The following is a 22,199-nucleotide window of genomic DNA, read 5'->3' as shown; positions in this document are numbered from 1 at the left end:
ATCGGCTGCCACCTCATACACCCGAGGCGAGAGCCCTTTCAGTCCCAGAGTCAGAAAGAAGGAGAACCCAGCCAAGCCCAGCAGGCAGATTCAGCGACAGAATGCTGCTCCTTATCTGGATCCCTCTCGCCATCTCTCGCAGTCTCCCAAAGGGGCTTCCCCTGTGTGTGTGTGCGGGCGGCCCTCCTTGTCTAGTGGCGGACATTCAATGTACCCTTTGTCACAAACCCCTTTCAAAAGCAGAGCTATTCAGACGGGGCAGCAAACTTTGGGACGATTCATTATCAGGCTGGGCAGCAGCTGGCCGGCTGACCCCCTCCTCTCCCCATCTCCATCCTTCCTTCTGGTGGGAGTGGCATGAGGGGCCAGCCTGAGTGGGAGCTCCCCTCCGGGGCGTCCTGCGGGGGGTGGGGGTGTGGGCAAGACTCCAGCAGGGCATGGCTGACAGGGCCCTCATGGCTTCTAGTGGTGTCCCTGCCATGCAATGTCTCTGAGAAGTACGCCGACCTAGGAACCCCGGGCAAGGTGGGGGTACACACCCACTGTCCAGAAACAGGCAGATCTATTTCCTCAGGGCTGCGGGAGACTATGAGGGCCCTGCTCCCCATCACTCTGATCCCCCTTCCTAGGGCAGCCGGCAGAGAAGAGAGGCCCTGTGCCCAGCACAGTGCCAGGCACACAATAGTTAGTCGACAGACACTACTGAGTAACAAGCAGGTGGCGTCTATCCACTAATGATACTGCCCCCCCCAGGAGTATGGCCCCGGGCCAGAGCCTCTGGGATCAGAGAACCTGCCTGTGCTCAGGCCCTCCCTCCCCTCCGAACGTGCCCTCCTGAGCCCCGGCCTGTGACTGCACTTCCTTTCTCCCCCTCCCCCAGCCCTCCACCCCATTCTCTTCTCATTTTTCTTTCTCAGTCCCCATTCCTCTGTCTCTTCCCCCTTCCATCCACTCCACAGACGTTTTCTGCACTCATACCCTGTGCTGGGCCCTGTGGGAACAGATCGAGTAGGCCTTGGTCCCTGGCAAGCACGCGGCAGGCAGTCACCATATGCTATGGTTTAGGGGCAGGGGTTCCAGAGTCCCTATCCTGCCTGGGAAAGGGAGAAGGCTTCCTTGAGGAGGGGCCGTTGAGATGAGTCTTTAAACTGAGGGCTGCTGGAGGGGAGGGGGTGGGGGAATGGGGTAGCTGGGTGGCGGGCATTAAGAAGGGCACGTGATGGAATGAGCACTGGGGATTATATAAGGTTGATGAATCACTGACCTCTACCTCTGAAACTAATAATACGCTATATGGTAATTAATTGAATTTAAATAAAATTTTTTAAATGTATGGGAGGTTAGGAAATGGAGAAGGGGAGGTGGGGGGCTGTATTGCTGCTAGAAGGACAAAGGCCTGGAAACCAGATCGAGCTTGGCATGGCGGGGAGGGGGCTCAGGGATCCGGAATGCCTGAAGCAGAGTCATACCTGGGGCCCTCGGGCCCTCATCACCTCCTCCTGCCCGGGACCCACTTCTCCCTCCTTTTGCCCGGACCTGTAGCAGAATACCTTTCCGAACAGGGTCCCCAGGAGGGCATGGGAGAAGGGTGTTTGGAGTCAGTGCCCAGCTCCACCACCTGTAGGGGGCGCTCCCAGTCTCTCTGCCCAGCCCCTCCCCCCCTTCTCCCCAGCATCAGTCCCCCCACTACCTGCAGTTGCTGTCCCCATGAACCTGGGACTGGCCGCAGGGAAGGCCTGGGATCAGAGACAGCCAATCACAGGATCCCATCCCCTTGGCCAGAAAGATTGGCCCCAGGATGGGCACATGATTCGAGGCCTTCCCTGGGTGTTCCCTCCAGCCACCAGGGAAGAGGGATGCTCTGTAAACTTCAGCAGAGAGCAGTCACAGAGTTGGGGTGAAGATTAAGTCAGGGAATAATAATGGGATAGAAAGTGTTTCATTCAATGCCTCCCCTAAGAGCATGTTACCTTTTGTTTCTGTTTTCCGTTTCTTTCCCAACCACACATCCCCAAAGCCCGGGAGAGTCCAGCAGGCCCCTCCTGGTACACAGGGGGACACAGAGGCCTGGATAGAGGCTGTAACTCACTCTCTCCCTAAGTCTCCCGTGCTGCTCGGCCCACGAGAGGTGGCTTCCCACGGCGACAGGTGTGTGACTCTTTTCTGTGCAGACTGCAGCTCAGAGGACCCGCTAGCCGTCAGGTTTGCCGTGACCGAGCAGAGAGGCCCAGTGAAGAACCCCCTCTGTGCCTCCCACCTCAGGCAGTCCTCCGCACCCCCGACGTCTCCCCCAACTCTGCTCCGCGGGGCCTGGCTGCTGCGGGCTCGTTCTGTGAGTGCTCTGCCACAGCCCGGCACAGGAACCACCGCGGGCCATACCAGGCCTCTGGGATCACTCTTGCCCAAACCACTGCATGTTTCAGAGTAACCTCTGCTGTTCCCGTGGGAGTGGGACAACCAGGAAAAGGCCTCGAAAACCAACCTGGAAGGTTTTTCAAACAAAAGAGTGTGATTTCCTTCAGGGGAGGCAAGGAGAAGGGAAAAAATACCCCCCCATGGTCCTCCTTGGCTCCAAGTGCCTCAGTCACCGTCTTGGGTGCATTTAGTGGTTTGGTGACTGTGGGCGTATTTTAAAATCTGCTGTCCAGGCAGAGAGACAAAGGATGCTGGTGTGGGGCCAGGGGAGACCTCAGAGGACAGGGGTATTCATCTTGTTAAAAATAGCCCACCCGTTGCTATTTCTATTGAGCTTGGCAAACATTGCTGTATGATTTTCCCTTTTTTCGGCCATGCTTTGCTTGGACCATCTGATAAAAATAGTAGATAACAAGCTTAAAAAAAGCTGGGATATTTTTACATGTAAGCCCCCCTTGGAGTGGGCCTGGAGTGGGGTGGCTGGAGAGCGGGGAAATGGACAAGAAGGGGAGAAGCCTGGGTCGTTGGCTGGGGGCAGGGCCCGTGACCACAGGGCACCAGGGACAGGAGGAGGGCAGAACGCAGCCCAGGGAGGAGATGCAGGAAGGGATGTGGTGCTTTCTCCTATGTCCACAGCTCAGGGTCAACAAACAGAGGCTGGGCCCTCCTGACCCACCGTGGACTCTGCAGTTTCCCAGGCCCCGCTGGCCCCAGCCCTGACCTTCAGCACTATTCCCACCACCCTCCCCAGCACCGGGAGCCTGGGCCGGATACAAAGCAGGCTCTGGGCATCTCTCTCGGCTAGGCTGGCATTGCCAGAGCCTACAACAAGGAGAAGAGCCTTGTGGGGTGCGGCCTGAGGCCCAAAGCCACCTGGACACAGATGCTGAGGCCAATGAGGAAGGATGGGGCTGCCCAGGCTGGACCACGGGCCTATTCTGGGGGCAACAGTCAGCATGTGGTCTTGGGTGGCTGGATCCATAATTCTGAGTGTCCAGCAACACGGGGACTTGAGAGAGGCCGATGTGTGTGTGTGTGTGTGTGTGTGCATGTGAGCGGTGGCCGTGCACAGGGCTGTCTATGGGGCACTCCCCTAGAGTGATAGTCTCATGGAAGTCACTGCTGGGTCCCACCACGCCCCCCCCAACCCTGACTCCAGAAGCGGTGCCAAAGGAGCGAGACTAGACAGAACTGGACACACAGCTGCATGGGGACCAGAGGTGTAAAGACAGAGCAGGTCTGGCCATCTGGCACGGAGGGGCCGGGAGACCCCGTGTGTGTCAGTCTCCATGGCCAGAGGTGGAGGCCTCCTACCTTTTTGAGCTGGAGATTAGGGTAGGTGCCTAGCTCACACACCAATTTCTGGGGTGCCATGGGGCCAGTGGGGCCCACAGAACCACTGGATAAACTCTTCCGAATTTAAGCCCTCGGGTTTAGGAGCCTGGGGACTCCCCACAGGCAGCATTTGTGTCTCCCTGAGTAGACTCCCCAAGGGTAGGGTGGCTCTCCCCACAGCCCCCACTACCCACAGCCACAGACTTCCCAGAAGTGACAGGCTTATTAGCTGCCAAGCCAGATGCCCAGCCCAGGAACCAGGAACTCACCTTCTTGCCCCCATCCCTGCTTTGACCTGCACTGCTCCTCTCTGTTGGGGGGGAGGGAGGGCTTTAGAAAAACATGTTCGTGTTCCCCACAGTGACCTTGACAAGTTGGCAGACAAATCCATTCCCACTTAAAAACTGATCTAGGGAGATGACCCTGAGTAGGCTGAAGCCACATGGCTGAGAGGCGCCACCCCTCCCCGGCTGGTCCAGGACACACACACACACACACACACACACACACACACACACCCGCCCCCTCCCAGGTAACCGGGCAGATGTAGATGGCCTAAGGCGGGAGCTCCCAGAGACAGGCACAGGCTGGCCTCTGCCACCCAAGAGGTGGCCAGAGCATTAGGGGCACTTACTGGTCAGAGCACTGTACAGGGAGTCAGGAGTCCTGGAAGGGCTTTGCAGAAAATTACTACGTGACCTTGGAAAAGTCACTTCCTCTCTCTCCTCTCACTTTCTCTAAGAAACGTTCCTTGTAGGAGGAAAATTTTTAAGCCCAGGCTGAGGCACGCAATAGGCTTCAGTATTTGGAATAAATAGATGAAAGAGGGAATCAATAAACGGGTGCAGCAGGGCTAGACCAACCCCTTCTGGGCCTGTCCCTTCAGGCTTCTATGCCGATGTCCTCCAGGGCAGGCAAATGTCCCCAGCTGTCCTGAGAGCCATCCCTTGTCTGGCAGAGCCATGGCCGGGTCCCGAGCCGGGAGAGCCAGTCCTGCAGGCACCACGGCCCCCAGCACCTGCCCAGAGACCTGAGTTTCCTCCCTAGTCCTCCCCCTTCCCTGGGTCTGTTCCCCATCATTACTTCCAACAGTCATCCCCCCGGGGTCACGTGCTTGCCAGGGAGCTCAGAGGGCTGTCAGACTTCCAGCTGTCCCCTCCCCTGCATTGTTCCTGGGCACTGTGGACTTTGCAGGACAGCTGGAAGCCCATTGGGGGGAGGGGATGCTGGGCCCGGCAACTGGTGGGGCCGGTTTCTCAGCTGAAACTTCAACGCAGGTAAAAGGCAAACAAATAAACAAGAGGCCAAGGGCACCTCTGCCCCGGGGCATGGGAGCAAGAGACGGGCAGGGAGAGGACAGTAGCCTCCTGAGCCCTAAGACCCTGGGGATTTAAACACGTTTAAAGCTCTCTCCCCGCTAAGCCAACTGACCCCTCACTTCTTTTTCCGGGGGGTTTGGGGCTCTGTTAATTCCACCATGAATATGTGGTTCCCGGGGCACTGGGTTCCTGGGAGTTAATAATGACTAAGAGTTGTCCCTGAGGGAGCCCCAAGTATGAGCCTGGCACTGGGCTTATGCCTCGTGCAAGCATCACAAAAATCCCACCAGGTAAGTAGGTGGATATTTTTATCAACCTTGTTTTCTAGATGAGAAAATAGAGGCCCAGAGAGGTTAAGTAATCTGCCCAAGGGCACACAGCTAGAAAGCTGCAGAGCTGGAATCCCACTGCTTTCTGTCCTCTACTCACATGGCCACTACTCTCAGCTATCTTGGCCACTATCGCCTCTTGCCTGGACCGCTGCGGGGCCCTCGCAATGGTCTCCTGCTTCAGCCACACCTGGTCTCTTATAGTGAATTTTCTACACATTGGCCACAGTGGGCCTGTTAAAGTGTGAGTCAGATCATATCCCTCGTCTGCCCACGGGAAACGTGGTTGTCCTATGACTGCCAAGGCCCCACGTGGCCTGCTCCCCTGCTACGTCCCTGAACTCAGACCCTCCACACACCCCATCATCCCACTCCAGCCTCGCTTGTTTCTTCAACACAACCAACATACACCTGCCCCAGGGCCTTTGCACCCTGCCTAAAATGCTCTTCCCTGCATATCCACAGGACTCATTCCAGCAGGTTTCTGCTCAAATGTCACTTTTTCAGAGAAGCATTACCTGCCCTTCCTGCATAAAATAGCCCACCATCGCCTCTCTATGTCCCCGCCCCCCCACCCTGCTTTCTGCTTCTTCAGAGCAATTCTGGCTACTGACATGTGTATGCACACGTTTATCTTGTTTTTTACTATCTCTTCCTACCAGAATGTGAGCTCTATGAAGGAAGAGGGTTTAATCCGGTTTTTTTTCATTGTTATATCCCCAGAGCCTAAACTGGTGCCTGGGAGATAGTAGGTGCTTAATAAATAGTTGTCAAACAAATGAATTAAAGAATGAGCAATTCTAGGGCTGGAGTTTTTATGTACTCTGCTGTTTCTACCGCCGTGTTCTCTAACCTCAAATTCTCTGGGGCAGGATATGTCAGCCCCCTCCTACAGATGAGGGCCCTCCTCAGGCTGAGGACTGACCGTGCTTGCTGATTATTCCACTACGTACCCCCATCCACAGGCAACACCCCTCCCCCAGCAGCACCAAGTATTGCCCTAAGCCTACAGAGGGTGATCAAGAAACACCCATGGAGCCCTAGGGCTTTGCATACCCAACTTATTCCCTCACTAATAACCATCTGCCGAGCAGAGGACTCCATTCTAGACATTCTGGGTGATTATCCAGCAATGACCAGCCGAGCCCCGCCCTGTCAGGCACTGCTTTGGGCACTGGCTCAGACCCTGGTATACACGATGCTGTCTTATCCACGTGGATGGAGGTCCACTGACCCAAACTGGACTGTCAGATAAGCAGACTTCTGGCCAGTCCTCAGCTGGGGCAGGCTGTCCTGGTTCACCCCTGCTGGCACTCCCACGTGGCAGCGCAGGCCCCCCCTTTCCATCCCCGGCTCTTGCCTGCTGGGCCATAGAGTCTCCCTCCTTCCCAGCTCCTCCCAGGGGGACAGGCCTCCTCCCCACTCAGATTCTCCCCCACCCAGCAAGGTGCTTGGACCCTCAAGACGTTGGTTTCCCCTTCTGTGAAACAGGAAGCCTGGGGCAAGTTTTTGCTTTCCTTTAAACAAATCTAGATGTGTACAAAGGTTCCCTCAAGGAATTCTCTCCCCAGTTTACAAAGGGATTCACCATAGATCTCTTTAACTAACCACTGACCTCATGGCTTAGAATATAGGGTGCACTTTACGAAATGAAATTCTGAGAGAGGGCTCAGCCACACGCACTCCTGCTCTCCCGGATAGGTCCCTGGGAGACTGTGGGTAGAAGGCCAGTGTGTTCAGAGAAAAACTTTGGCAGTTTCTCTGTGTGAAACTGAAATGACCTGGTTCCTCTTGGGCCACCTGTCTGTGCCTTGGGGGCTGTGGGATTTGGTCTGGGTCCAGCAGACTCTGGGCATTGCTAGGCACCCTGAGGGCTGGGATACTCAGGATTGAGAGGGCTAGGGGGAGGTCAGGGTGGCTTAGGCAGGTGCTCCTCCTGGACCTTGGCAAAAAATGTTCCTTTGGCATCCCTGGCTGCTGTCCTGGAAATCCCAGGACAGGGAGGTATCAGGCCCCCAGAACGGGAAAAGGAAAGGAGGTCTCTTGGTGTAAAGGTCTGACATTCGGGAGGTGCCTCTTTGGTTTCTTCATCTAGCAAGCATTTATAGAGCACTACATGGGCCAGCAAGGGGGCCAAGAGCTGGGAGCAAAGCGCAGACCCGGCCCTGCCCTGGTGGAGCTCACAGTCTGTGGAAGAGCCGGATGTGAGGCCTTGGTATAAGGCTGGCCCTTGGTCAGGCCATGGAAGGCACACAGGGCCTCAAAGCACTTTTATAGATCTTATTCTTGCCACCACCTAGAGGGGTGGCTTTGTAACAGAACCAAAACCCGAACCTAGCTCTACTAGCTCCAGGCTGATGTTCCTACCACTCCTTAAAGTTGGTCCTTTGGAGACTTCCTTCCCCTCCTTGCTTCGATGCTTAAACTTGAACTTGTATTTTTAGGAAAGGCAGAACATTTTCTCTAGGACTTCCATTTTCTCTCCTGGATCCTTTGTTCCAACAGAAGTGATCTGCAAGAAGCTGAGTGGGACTTAGAGGCTCATTCCATGGTGAGGAAACAGAGCCGCTCTAGAAAAGCAATACAGAGTGGTGGCTTAAAGCAAAGACTCTGATGCCAGACCAAGGAGGTGTAGATCCCAGCTTTGCTACCAGCCGTGTGACACTGTTTTACCTTGCTGTGCCTCAGTTTCCTCTTCCGTACTATGGAGTGATAATAGTGCCGATCTCCTAGGGACCTAGGGATAAGAGGGAAAGAGGATTCATATACATGAACACTTAATATACACCAGACACTGCTAGGCCCTTTCTAGAGTTTGTTTCATTCATTCTCCACAGTGACACAGGGAGGTGATATAAGTATTCCCCCTTCAAAGCTGAAGAAACCCAGGTTCAAAGAGGTAAGAGACTTAGTCAGAAATCAAACCCATTTAGCATCTCTCACACTGTGTTTAGTTCTCGGTTTCATGTCTGCCTCCCCCGCGAGGCTGGTAGCATTTAGGAATTGTTAACCCAGGCTGGTGACATAGGCAGTTTGCTGAGAGAGGGGGTGTAGTCTGGTCATCACTCATCAGGAAGATTTTTGCTCCCAAAAAGGCGGGGGGTGGCGCCTGGGTGACTCAGTCGGTTAAGCGTCTGCCTTCGGCTCAGGTCATGATCCCAGGGTCCTGGGATCAAGCCCTACATCGGGCTCCCTGCTCGGTGGGCAGGAAGTCTGCTTCTCCCTCTCCCACTCCCCCTGCTTGTGTTCCCTCTCTCGCTGTGTCTCTCTCTGTCAAATAAATAAATAAATATTTTTTTAAAAAATAAATAAATTGGGGCGCCTGGGTGGCTCAGTCATTAAGCGTCTGCCTTCGGCTCAGGTCATGATCCCAGGGTCCTGGGATCAAGCCCCACACCAGGCTCCCTGCTTGGCGGGAAGCCTGCTTCTCCCTCTCCCACTCCCCCTGCTTGTGTTCCCTCTCTCGCTGTGTCTCTCTCTGTGCCAGTAAATAAAATCTTTAAAATAAATAAATAAATAAAAATTTAAAAAATAAAAAAGGGGCACCTGGGTGGCTCAGTCGTTAAGCGTCTGCCTTCAGCTCAGGTCATGATCTCAGGGTCCTGGAATCGAGCCCCGCATCGCGCTCCCTGCTCGGCAGGGAGCCTGCTTCTCCCTCTCCCTCTGCTGCTCCCGGGCTTGTGCTCTCTGTCTCTCTCAAATAAATAATTTTTTTTTTTTTAAAGGTTAGGAACTCTCATTTCCCACTTCTTCAGAGCCCCCAGAGCTTACCAAGCAAAAGGCCAAGTACTTGTCAGGTACTCAGATACATTTATTTACTGAACGAAAAAAGGAAGGAACAAACAAGGCAAACACCGAGGGAGAGACAGATTGAAGCAATAAGCGAATCTGAAGGAAATGGGATCCTTGTCTTGATTCTCTTTCTTACTCTGGAGGAAAACCAACAGCCAGGGAAGTAGACCCCTCACTGCAGGGGGGCTGCCTGTGGAGGGTAAGAGTGAGCTCTGTTTTTGTTTGCCTTCCACCAGTGGGGAGCAAGCCCAGTTCAGACTCCTCACCCCCTAAGACAGCCTCACCCCCTGGTGCCCACTCCTCCACGCCTGGTCCCTCTCAGAGGAGGCCTCTGTCTGCATCACTGGAGCGGGCTGAGGGCCCCTTTCCCTTGGGTGCCTGCCCTCAGGCCTGGGAGGGCTGGGGGGAAGGGCTGGCAGAGGAGGAGGCCTGGGAGGATCGGTTGGGGCCTTTCTGGCCTCTTTCCCCCACCCCCGGCCTCAGCTCTCAGCCGCAATGGGCCCTCAGGGGCCCCAAGCACCAGGGCCATGGAAGGAGCCCCCGCTCTCTGCCCCGCCACAGTCTGCCAGCTGGTTTGTACCCTAGAAGTCAGTGGCCTCCATCCACACGGGCTTTTTCCAGGCCTGAGCCCAGGCCTGTGAACACCCTCTTGGGAGTCACTCCCCCCAGTCCTGGAAGCTCTGGCCTTCCCATCAAAGGCCCCAAGGGGAAAAGGACCAGTGGGTTAGGGAGTAGAGGCCAGAGCCTCGGTCACTCTCCCTGGGGCTGGCGTCCCATGGGGTGCCGGTTGGCAAAGGGCACCTCCCTCTTCGCCACACAGAGCTGGCAGGACAGCGGGTTCATCCTCCTTCAGCCACAGCCTGCAAAAAGCATGTTCCCCTGGAGCCTCGGGCCACTGGCCAGTCCACTGGGGACATCCCTCAGGGAAGGGAGGGGCAGGAGGGGCAGGGCGGGCACTCAGGCTGGCGCACTGTGGCCGGCCACCCTGCTCCGCTGACTGGCGGTTTTCACGTCTGGCTCCCTGTGGCCCAGACAGCCCCAACACGTCACTGGGGGATGAGCAGGCTCCTGTCCAAACTCGAACTCACAGCTCAAGCCCTCAGAGGCTCCCAGCCAGGGCCCAAAGAAGCGGGGGCAGGGGGAGAACACGGGAACACCGGCCTCTGGAGCCAGCTCAGGCTGGGCAGAGGGGGAGGGGCGCTACACTTGGGGGTGCGGAGCCCCAGAGTCCAGGAGCACCCAGAGGGGCAGATATCACAGGACTCCTGGAGGAGGTAGGGCAGGAATGGGAAGAGAAGCAGGAGGAAAAGAGAGGGACAGACTGCCCAGAGGAAAGCCCAGGAAGTTAGGTGGCCCCCTTCACGTCGCAACTGACGCTCCCCCGTCCTTCAGGCCCTTCGGCCATGCCATGCCCCGCCTGGAAGTGTTTCTCCCAGCCCCTCCTCACGATTTCATCCTTCAGGGCCGGCTCCAAGTTAGCCCTCGGAGAGTCTTCCCTGATTCTCCGTAGCTAGGAGCAAGGTCTTCCCCGAACTCTCGGAGCACAGGGTCTGCCTGTCCCCCTCTTTCTGCCTGCTTTGCCTCCCACACATTCATTCCTTCATACGAGCAATCGACAAACCTTATTGAAAAAGCCACTGCGGGCGCCTGGGTGGCTCAGTTGGTTGGGCGACTGCCTTCGGCTCAGGTCATGATCCTGGAGTCCCGGGATCGAGTCCCGCATCGGGCTCCCTGCTCGGCAGGGAGTCTGCTTCTCCCTCTGACCCTCCTCCCTCTCATGCTCTCTGTCTCTCATTCTCTCTCTCTCAAATAAATAAATAAAAATCTTTAAAAAAAAAAAAGAAAGAAAGAAAAAGCCACTGCATCAGGCGCTAGGGCGATACCGAATGGAGTTAGACTTGTTTCCTGCTCTCGAGGAGATGGCGGTCTTGGGGCCAGAACATGAGCCTTCTCCAGAGGCACAGGCGCTAGGATTCGGTTCCAGAAGCATTTCAGTGAACACCTACCACAAGGAGGGCAGCAAATAAGCACTTTTGAGACACAGTCCTCAGGGTGAGTGAAGAGACTGGGACGATGAGAGTTAAGTGCCTGATGAAGGTGGGCCCAGGGGGCCTTGGAAGCACAGACTCAGGGCCTCGGGCCAGAGGCACAAGCACAGCTGAGAGTCCAAGGATGAGCAGGTCTCAGCCAACACAGGAAGCAGGAAAGGGCCCAGGGAACAGCATTGCAAAGGTAAAGGCTTGGCAATTTGGGGCACTGCGGGTTCGGGGGCCCACTGGAGTGCTAGAGGGTGTGCAAGGCATGCCACTTAGAGGTGGGCTGGGGCCAGAGCGCCAAGTCAACCGCACCGGGAGCTGGGGCCCACGAGGGCTATTCTCCCCCAGGTCCATTCTCCACCCTTCTCTGGGGAGGCTGGCTCCCACGGGTTGTATCACCCCAGGTCCCCTGCCCTCTGGCTTCGTTGAATGGAGCCAGTGGGAAGCACCAGGAGGTAATCTCAGGAGGGGAAGAGAGAGAGGCCCCCTAGCAGTCTTGCTAGACCACAGCTGGGCAGGGAGTTGTGTCCCTCTATCTATGGCCGCAGATGACCCCTCTCTAGAAGCTACAGCTGCCTCCCTGTTTCTTTCAGGCCAGTCGCTGGCTCCATCCCGTGTTGGTTCCCTCAGCTCTGCTCACATCGCTGTAAAGAGCCCAGCATCCAACTCCCTTCAGTTACCCCTTTAAGACAGTCTTGGAGGCCTCCTGGGACCGTGACCCAGGACTTGCTTCCGGAGGCCTAGAAGGACCACTGGAGGGTTTTAGGACAGGGAACGAGCCTGAGGAAATGATGGAGGCTCCACTGAGGTTGGAGAAGCGGAGGAAAGTATTTTAGGCAAAGGAAAAAGCTTCTACCATGGCACAGAGGTAGGAAAATGTGAGGAGTGTAGGCCAGAGTGGTAACTGTCAGAGCTTTTTAAAGTATGACACAATGTTCATTTTAAGCAACTCATCCGTGACCTGCTGGGGATAGATGGGGGGTGGGTATAGGGGGGACTGGATGAAATGCCAGAGAAGCTGTGAGGAATCAGATAGAGGAAGCAGCTCTGGTGAGGAGGAAGAGAGCCTAGGAGGACCCGGGAGATTTGGAAGGCGGAACTGATGGGACCTTGTCCATGACGGCTGTCTGGTAATGGAGCTCAGGAGTCGCGGCTGGGCTGACCTCATGGGTGAGCAAGGAAATCAGAGAAGGAGCGGGTCTGGCTTGGGCGAGGGGTGGAGGGAGGGGTCCAGGACAGAGGTGAGGCTGGAGATAGGATCTGCAGGTGAAGGTGGTAGCAGGAACCAAAGAGGTGGTTGAGATCCCGGGCCCTCTCTCTCCAGAGTAGGTAGAGGAAGAAGTCAAGGAAATCACAAAGCACAGGGTGTCCTGGGAGCTGAGGGAAGGACGTCTAGCTAGTGTAGAAAGGAGTCAGTGGTCTATAGGGCAAACATCCCACCATCATACCCTGGGACAAACATCCCACTATGCCTTGGAACAGACCAGCTCATGGGGAAAGGTTCCATTTCTATGCACTGTAGAATTTCCAAGACCCTTCCTGGGGGAGTGGGACAAACATTTCTTGAATTATTATCTTCTTTAACCCTCATGGTCACTGCCTTGGAGAGATGAAGTAACTTGCCCACGCACTGCTGATAGTGTGAGGCCAGGGTCCGAGCCGGGCAGGCAGAGTGGTGCCATCGCCGTGCAGGTTCTTAAATCCGAAACCTGCTGCCCCCTCAGCGATGCCGACTCTCCTCTGTAGCAACCAGCCACGTGGCGATACCCACCTCAGCTGCTCTCTTTCCATACGGGGATCTTGCGCTCTTCCTTCCCAGGGCGGCACCCTTCCTGCCACGAAGCTGGGGCTCTGGGCTGTCTGATCTGGGTGGCCTCTCCCCCGCTGGTATTAATCCTGCCAGGTGGGGTGACCCTGCAGACACCCACTCCGGCTCCACGGGAAGCCTTTCCCAGATCTGAAGACTGCTTCCCACAGCTGCACTTGTCTTCATCCTCATCTCGAGCTAGGGTTCCAGGGTCCCTCTCCGACCCTGGCTCCCAGCTCTCTGAAAAGCTGAAACACCAGACAAAGCCTCATGGGAACTGAGAAGCAGGCTCTGCTTCAAAGACATTTCATATATGGAAAGTGAGACCAGTGATGACCCATTGTGGCTTCCCATCCTCCCCCCTCCCTTTCCAAATTTGCCCGGTACAGCCCAGGGCCTGGTGGCATGATGAAGCCTGGGGTCCCTCCCAGCCCTGAGATTCTGTGGTTCTGGGGACCCCTCTGCAAGGCCCCAACCCTCCCCAGGGCGCGAGACCTCTCTTGAGATAGTTGCTGCGCCATCCTCCTTCCTAGCCCAGCAGACATCACGCCCGCCCCCCACTCCCGGTCCCTGCGTAGGAAGCAGCGTGGCCAGCCCCCCCAGGCCAGTGCACCCCGCCACACACAGACACCCCCTGCATCTCACAGCTGCAGCCCTAATCCCAGACTTGTTTAAAACTGAATTCTGAGCCTGTGGTGCGGTAGCTGAGAGGCCCAGGCGGAAAAGGATTTACGGGCCGCATTCAATCACGCGCTTATTGTTAAGTAAGCAGGGCGAGAGGTACTCAGGAGCTCCGTGTCCCTCCCCCTCCTCCCCAGTGCCCACCCTCTCATCCACAAAGACCACCTCTGGGGCCCTGTCGGCTTCTTCCAGAGGCCCACGCCGGTCCGCCTGGCCCCACTCCCCTTGCAGCGGTGTGCAGAGGTTGTGTTATCCCCATTGTACAGATGCGGAGACCTGAGGTCTCAGAGGGAGGAGGCCATCTGCCTTCGGTTGTACTGCAAGGAGGCAGAAATGGAATGGACAGCCTCCTCAGCCTGGTGACCCTGAGCCCCTGATTCTGCAAGCCCATGTAAGCGCTCCGGGCCCTTTTCTGGGAAGAGCTCCTTAGCCTTAGGTAGAAAGGGCATAGAACCCATAGCAGGCCCAGACCCCAGCTCTCCCTGTAGGATCTCAGACCTCTCAAGCACTGAGAGGCCTGGCTTGCAGGTTCGGGAGAGGAACCCCAGTACCCACCACATTCGCCACCCCCCCGCCTGAGTGCTGGGGGACAGTGTGACATTCTATCCTGGGAACCCATCCCTCAGCCCCTGCCCTGCCCTCCAGTGACTGCCTGCCAGTGCTCCTAGCCAGAGCCCCCCACCTGCCCCCACATCCACATCCATGTTCCTGCTGGTTTCACTGTTTGTTCTCACACCCTGCTCTCCCTGCTCACATTCCTGGCCACTTCCCTCCCAACCCACTGTTTCCAGGCATCCCCCAGTGGCCACCCCCGCCGCCCCAGTGCCCCTGGACAGGACAGGCCATGCAATCTCCGGAGGAGTGCTGAGAGACTCCCGCCAGTCCACCTGCCCCAGGAAACAAGCTGCTGAGAAGCTGCTCCGTGCTGGGGGCGTGACCAGGGTGCCCAGGCAGCCGGCAGGCTCCCCGTGTTGCTGTTGGCGGGACCCGCTGCCTCACGCTGCCCCTGAAAAGAATTCTGAGGCATCTCTGGCTCTGTGTAGCTGGCATTTTTACAGCTTAAGGCTGAAGGAAGGACAGGGCCAGGGAAGCATGGCCCCTCGGCCTGGGCAGCCCATCCGCCCACCAAGAATGTGCTGTGGTCTACCCTGAACCCCACAGCTCTGTCCAAGTTTCCACAAGGGACCCCAGTTCCATCTGAATGGCACTGCAGGCATTTAAGTGTGTTTCATAGTTTTATGAGATGCCCGTAATATACCAGGTTGCGTAGATTTGGTGGGAGCCAGGGGCAGGTTATTCAACCATTTTATAGGATAGGAGACCAAAGCCCAAGAAGCAGATCTGAGGCCCAGGCTGGAGCAGAGGCACAGCAGGGGCAGGGACCCAGGAGTCCCCATCCCTATCTGGGATGCTCACCCTCATCCAGGCTGGACAGAGAGGGAAGGCTGCCCAGGTTCTGCAGAGTCCTGGCAGACCCCACCAAACTTATGGGGGCAACGTTCTGTCCAGCTAGAGAGTCCTGCCACAGCTGTCCCCACCCCAAACCCTGCCACCTTCACCAAACGGAGTGAAGCTGCAGAGCAGAGAGGAGAGCAAATGTCCCGAGGGGGGCTTTTGAGCCAGCTCTCCTAGGACATCCCGGGGCTTGTCGATCTCTGCATTTGTCTCTCTGGAGTCAGCTCCTCAAGAGCAGTGAGAAAGGACTTCAGTGGCTGGGTGAAGTGGGTGTTCCTGGGAAAAACTGTGTTCTGGGCTGAGGAAGCCAGAGAAAGAGGGAGGGAGTGCCTGTGGGTCTCGTCTCCTCTGGGTGGGGGATGGATGACGTGAGAGGCTGCAGAGGAGAGCTATTGACCACCCCCCCCCGTGTTGCTCACAGCATCCCTCCTGTTCAAGCTAGGATGTGGCTGGGGATGGTGGGGGAGTTGATAAGGTTGGGCCAAGAGTTCAGATTTTTCCAAAAGAGGTGGTCGATCCTGAGGGAGTAGCCAGAAGGGAGGGAGGGGTAAGAAGTGAACAGAACAGAGCCTGGCAGGAAATTAAGAGGGGACCACGTCTGTGAGGGGCACTGCATGGGCGTTTTATAGATCTAATTTTTAATGGCAGGCTTAAAGGAAAGTAGGAACATTCCCATTGTAGAGATGTGAATACTGAGGCTCAGAGAGGTTAAAGTGACTTTAAATCAGGGTTGTTTGTTCAAAAACAAATGGCCCTCTAATCTGGAACTCAGACCCAGACTCTGTGATCCCAAGTCTCAAACTCTTTCCTCCCCACCAGACTGTAAGCACCTCGAGAACTGTGCTCATTTAGCCCTTCATCATATTGAGTACTGAGCTCAGCGCTTCATAATATAATAATAGGTGTTCAATAAATACTGTTGCCCTAATGACTTGTCAGGGTTCCAGTTTCCTTGTTTGTAAAACCAAGCTAATGATTCCTTAGGGGGACATGCCTGAAGGTGATATTTAAACCAGGACTCTTGGAGGCCCCCCTTAGCACCCCAGTCTTTGATCTGGGCGTCCCAGGCAGTCATCCTGGTGCCATCTGGGCTCAAGAAGCCCTTGATGTCCCCATTTCTATCTTTTTTATTTTTAGTAATCTCTACACCCTATGTGTGACTCGAACTCAGGGCCCCGAGATCAAGCGTCTACTGCTCTACCAAATGAGCCAGCCAGGCGCCTCGACCCCATCTAGGTCTATGGGAAGACAAGGACATCCAGATTCCTCCCAGCACCAGAGTCCATGACCCTAATCTCTGGCTGGGGACCACACTCTCCACCTTCCACCCCAGGACTGCTCCAGGTAATTCAGGAGATTTAACGAAAAGTTCCCTGAAAGCACATGGAATGTAATCCATGTTACGCTTTGGGAGGAAGTCCTACAAATAAATGACAGAGAACATGGAGTATGTGATTCAGAGAAGTGGCTTGAAAGAGCCAAGGCTCAGCCCTGCCACTCCTTAGCCACATGATCATGGGCAAACCTCTCCCTTCTCAGTCCGCTTCCACATCAGTGAAATGGGGATAACTCTACCTACTCTGCTAGCCCTACAGGACCCCTGTGAGCCTCAGATGCATGAAGGATGTGAAAGTCACATTTGTGGGGTGCCTGGGTGGCTCAGGTCATGATCCCAGGGTCCTGGGATCTGGCTCCCTGCTCAGCGGAGAGTCTGCTTCTCCTTCTCCGTCTGCCCCTTCCTCCCCCACTCCGCACTCATGCTCTCTCTCTCAAATAGATAAATAAAATCTTTGGGGGAAAAAAAGCTGTCTTTTTTTCCCCCAAAGAGGTGTGCAGAGGTTATTTGCAGTTACTGCATTTTCATTTTGTAATTTCCCTTTCTTATTGTAATGCCCAAAAGGCTCGGGAGACATTTCTCTGATTAATAAGTTCATGGGAAGCCCATACTCACTCCTGCTTAGAAAGGTTTTTCATGGATTTGGGTGACTGTAGGAAGTTGAAGGGCTTAAAACAATGTCTCATGGTTCATAAAATGCTGGTTCAGAGAACGGAGGAGGCAAAGAGCACTGTGCGTGGCTATTACTGTGTCCTGTGCTAGATGGTAACATAAGGTGGTAACACAGGGGTGGGACTCCTTTTATGCTCCCTGGGTCAGCAAATAAAAGTTCCTGAAATGAAGGTGTTGAATTTGACTCTGATACCAGGTTCACTGTGGGGCAGGAAGGGCCACAGAGACTCACACCTTTAAGAATTTTGAAGCATTTCAGGAAACAATTCCGATAGCTCTAGGCAGAGAGTGTTCCTGAGGAAGGGGGAGGGGCAACACTGAAATGGGGGTCAGTCACCATACCGCCCCCCCACCTTCTCCCACTCCCTTCTTCCCCTCCCCTTCCCTAGTCCTGCTCCCCGCCCCCACCCCCCTCTGGTGTAGCCAGAACCTGGTCTTGTGTTGGGGACAGTGGTGGAAGCCGTGGGAAAAACAATCAAACCTTGGTCAGCCGGATAATTAGCTGTTCCTCTGTGACCACGGCCTCTCTGTCCTCTCCCTGTTGCCACCCCGCCACCCCCGCCCGGGCAAGGGTTTCCGAACACCCGGGCGACATCACCTCATTAATGTTAATGGCAAATCCGGACATGAGCCCGGATGGTCATAAATTGCCCTGTGGGAGAAAGGGTCAGAGAGTTCGTATCTGTGTGTGCTGCGTGTAGGAGCCTGTGACACAAACAGGGGGTGCACGTGCACGTGTGGACCACTCTCCCGTTGCACAGGAGGATGCGCGCATCGCGCAAGAGAGGAAGCGGACGTGTGGGAACTGAGTGTGTAGACCGTATACATATGAGTGTGCCTATGTGCGCGCTGGAAAATACGTCTGCAGCGATTTGTGCCTTTGTAATAAATATGCAACCGTGTACCTCACAGTAGGTACTGCATGACATTCCCGCGCCTACATGCACATACGCACGTGGGTAGGTGCACGGGATGCGCGCAGACGTACTGTGAGTGGGCTGTGGCCACGTTTGCGCATCTCGATGGGATATGAAGGATTGGAAATAGCACCTGGTACAGACCATGCAATCAATAAATGCTGGTTATTTTTATCATTAATAGTTAAGATCTATTTACACAGGTAAACATGTGCGTGCCAGGGGGCCTGCTCCAGGTAAGTGTGTGGGTGTGTGGATGTCTGTATCCAGGCAGGTGCTGTGAATGTATCTGTGAGCCTAAGGGTCAGTGTATCTGAGTCTGTGTGGGTGTGTGTCCTTCCGTCCTTCCATACATGTTTACTGGCACACTGGTGTGGAGAACAGTTGGGCGGCCCCACAGGGCTGCCCAGGCTGCCCTGGCTCCAGCATCCACACCCCCACGCCCTGCTAACAGGTGGGGGCAGACACAATGCCCAGATGCATGCTGTCTGCTCGCACCGCTGACCACCCCGAGGGACAGGCCGGAAACCTGGAGCCTCCCCTCCTCCTCCCTCTCCCTACAAATCCCACCAACCTCCAAATTCTGTCAACTCCCACCCTAAATCTCTCAATTTGTCCAGTCCCCTCTCATGACCGCAAGAGCCTCTTGTCCTCCTAATCCACTCTCCACACAGCAGCGAAAGTGATCTTTTAGAAATGCAAATCTTATCACCTCACTCACTCGCCTGCCTAAAACCCCTTAATAGCTTTGCATTGCCCTCCGGATAAGGTCCACAATCCCCTCCGCAGCCCACCCCAGCCCCATCTCCCACCCTCTCCGGCCGGCCCGGCTCCTAGTGCACAGCTCCCCGGCCCTCTCAGGGCCCCCACACCCTCGGTTCCCTCTGCCTGGGAGGCTCTTCTCCTCCTGTCCTTCCCGCCTTCTCCCCCCCCCCCCCAGGTCTCGCCTCGGGGGAAACTTCTACTTCCAGATTCCCACAGCTTTGTCCTTTCCCATCACCCCTGTAATTCTGTCCAATGTCTTCAACACACGGGCACCTCAGCTGCTGTGCCGCCTGGTCATCCCTGTCTCCCCTGAGCGCTGGGAGCTCCCAACGTCGTGTCCCGGCCACGAACATCCCGGTGCTGCACGCAGGCCCACGTCCTGTGCGGCCCGGGCGCGGCTGGGCTCCCGCTCTCTAGAAGCATAAGGACAGAGGCAGAGAGGAGGCTGCAGCTTAGTAAGCGCCCTGAGAGACGTTAGGAGGGGCCGAGGGGCTTCCCGGATGTACAGAGCGGGGCCTCAAGAAGTGAAGGGGCAGCCAGGAAAGGGAATTCCAGAGTGGGAACAGCAGGAGCAAAGAGCTCTGCGTGTGTTGCTTACACTGTCACATGGGAGGTAGAAGGAGGCGAACCTGGGAAGGCCAGTGGGGACCAGATGGTGGAACCTCAAACACCCTCTCCTGTTTTAAATTAACCTGACACCCATTGGCCCAAGATTCCAAAGTCTCATCTGTACTGGGGACGCTCCTGTCCCATGTGGCTGAAAGGTGTCTACCCTGAGGCCTGTTGGAACCAGCTCGAGGACCCCCAGGATGGCCATTGGGTCCATGGCCCCAAATTCCCACTTTATCAGCAGGAAGGAGAGGCCCAGAGAGAAGCAGAGATTTCCCCTCAAATCTAGAGCTCAGCCAAGTGTCTAAGTTCAGCCCAAATTGGGCCACCCAGCCTGCTCAGAGCCTGTGCCCCAGGGGTCAGGGGTCAGGGGTCAGGCAGCTCCTTCCCCAGGAAGGCTCCAGTCCCCTCTAAGTGGAGGGGACCAGCCCCTCTCACAGGCCCCAGGCAGGAACTTGGGCAAGGCAGCAGATTAGCTCTGTGAGGAGGCCCAGGCGGGGACTAAGGGAGTGGGGGCCTCCGTGAGAGGGCCAGGAGCTTTAATTCCCCCCTTTCAGTTGCTGTTGCTAATTCAGGTCCCAAGGGGCTTGCTGAGTTTGTCCTGGACCCAGCCACTTAATCTTATAATACCTCCCAGCAAAGCCCCTTTGTTCTCCCTCTTGCATAAGGTGGTAGAAACTGTGGCCGCCTCCTCCCCCTCGGCACGTCCTTCATCACTCCGCCTGGAACCTCTGCTGGTAGCTGTGGGGGCACCTCCAGTCCCTCCTGGGGGTCCCTAAGAACTTTCCATGGGGGGGATGTTTAAGACAGCCAGTTGCTAATAAAGATATACCTCTGGGTCTGTCTCCCCCCACCGCCTTTGGAAAGCCTGGCGTTGCACCCCACTGACCCTCCACGCAGGAGTGATCCCCAAACGGTGGCTTTTACTGGTCTTGGAAATCTTGGCTGACTCCGAGACACATCCAGCAAGGAGGGGCGCATCCTCTGATCTCCCAGGGGCGAACTGGCTGGGGTCCCCCCTCCTCCTTCCACATTCCTAGGGTTCAGACAAGCTCTGCAGACACGTGAGTTGTGTCCTTGTACAAGGCCCCATGTGTAGAAGGGCTGCATACTTGGTTTAATGCTCTGCTGTCACTATCTTGAGATTCTTAATAATGTTTGCACAAGTGGCATTGCATTTTCATTTTGCGGTAGACCCCACAAATTATGCAGCTGGTCCCGCCTGGAGTTTTGGAGCAAGCCCCAGGAGGCAGCCAGCTGGGGAACCTGAGGAAGCCCAGGGTTGTGGTCTGAGCTCCGCCCTGGCTGGACGTATGAGCTGGCAAGTCCTTGTCCTGCCTCCGGGACTCCATTTCCCCAGGAGAAAATCAGCTCAACTAATAGTGACTTGGGATATTAGATTAGTGTAACTGGTTGGAATACTAAACATACGTCTGGAACCGCCCAAAAGGCCAAGTTCAACAGGGGTCTACACAAAATGGAGACTATTGAAAGGTCAGTGACAGAGAAGGGACAGAAAAGAAGGAGTCTGTTAATGTTTGCCCGTTTGAACTCTGGCAAGAGCCCCGGTGCAAGAAGTGGCGGGGGGGCGGGGGGGTGCAGCAGAGCAAGACACCTCTCCTGAGCCTCTGCATCCCTTCCCCAGGAGCCTGGAAGGCCAGGAGGGAGAGGGGCTAGTCAAGTTGGCCATGGTGTAGAGGGAGGGTGGGCGTGGCCCAGGTGCCCCTCACCCCTGTTGAAGGCACTCCTCTCTCTGGGCCAGGTCCCCTGCAAGTGGGCCTATGCCCTGACACCATCCTTGCTTTTGCTAGGTGCAAGGGCAGGCTTGTGCTGGTGAGAACACCATGTGGTGCCCAGCAAAGCAGCCCCTCTCCACATCCCCAAGTTCTGGAAGGACCCAGAGTCTTCCCCAGGGCACGACCCCTCCTTCCACATGGCTATGGAGCTATGTCCAGCCTCCATTTCCCAAACCCTTCTTACTGAGCACTGTATTATCCATAAGCAGAGGCAGCAGCCCAGAGAAAGACTCCCTGCTCCTTGGGAGCTGCAGGCTGCCCTCACCCAGACCATTCAGGGCAGGGCCTGGCTTTGCGCCTGCTGATGCATGGCTCCCGTGGGTCCCTGAGGGGTTGGCTGGCTCCAGGACCAGCTCCAGAAGTGAGGGCTGGGGATCCTCACAGCATGGGAGTTTCCTGGAGCAGAGACATATTTCCTCTCTCCTTCACTTCCCCTTCAGTGGTTAGGACAGGGTTCTAGAGGATTAGGGTGGACGGGGTCTCACTGGGTCTCAGGGCTCCCAGGGCTGAGGTTCAGATGCTACACGTGGGCCTGCTCCATTCCAGCTTCTCTGGAAAAATAGGCCAGGCCAGGCCAGGCCACGAGCTCCGGTAAGGCAAAGGACTCTACCCATCTGGCTCACTAGTAAATCTCAGGTCCTAGCACAGGGTCCGGCATATCATAGGGCCCCTTCGTATTATTAACCAAGTGAATGAAGAAGGAATGAATGAATTCATTCTTCAATTTCATTGAATGAGAGAATGTATGGACTAATGAATGAAGCAGCACCTGGAAGCTTCCAAAACATCCAAGAAGCTCTTCCTCACTCTTACACAGGCCACCCACATGTGACCAGAGTTCTTCTCATGCCTGTGGTTTGCTCTTTGGAGTTGGAGCCGATATGGAATAAATGAGAAGGGGCGGTATGCCCCCTGACCGGAGTCTGGGGAAAAGC

The 22,199-nt window shown here is 55.7% G+C and overlaps 1 long non-coding RNA gene across 2 annotated transcripts in view; it reads right to left on the bottom strand.

Moving 5' to 3' along the window:
• LOC123836955 (uncharacterized) overlaps window positions 1-22,199 on the bottom strand; it is a 115,273-nt gene that overhangs the window by 38,503 nt on the left and 54,571 nt on the right. For both annotated transcript variants that reach the window (XR_010413636.1, XR_010413635.1), the window contains exons 7-8: window positions 12,998-13,281; window positions 8,072-8,135 (exon numbers count right to left, since the gene is read on the bottom strand). This is a non-coding gene — a long non-coding RNA (uncharacterized LOC123836955). The remainder of the gene's footprint in view (window positions 1-8,071; window positions 8,136-12,997; window positions 13,282-22,199) is intronic.

The sequence above is a fragment of the Mirounga angustirostris genome, unplaced genomic scaffold (genome assembly GCF_029215605.1).
Source record: "Mirounga angustirostris isolate CCGP_5_RB_7025 unplaced genomic scaffold, mMirAng1.0.hap1 SCAF_8, whole genome shotgun sequence".
Taxonomy (NCBI): domain Eukaryota; kingdom Metazoa; phylum Chordata; class Mammalia; order Carnivora; family Phocidae; genus Mirounga; species Mirounga angustirostris.
Note: the sequence above shows the minus strand (reverse complement) of the source record. Positions and strands in the feature narration are given on the sequence as shown.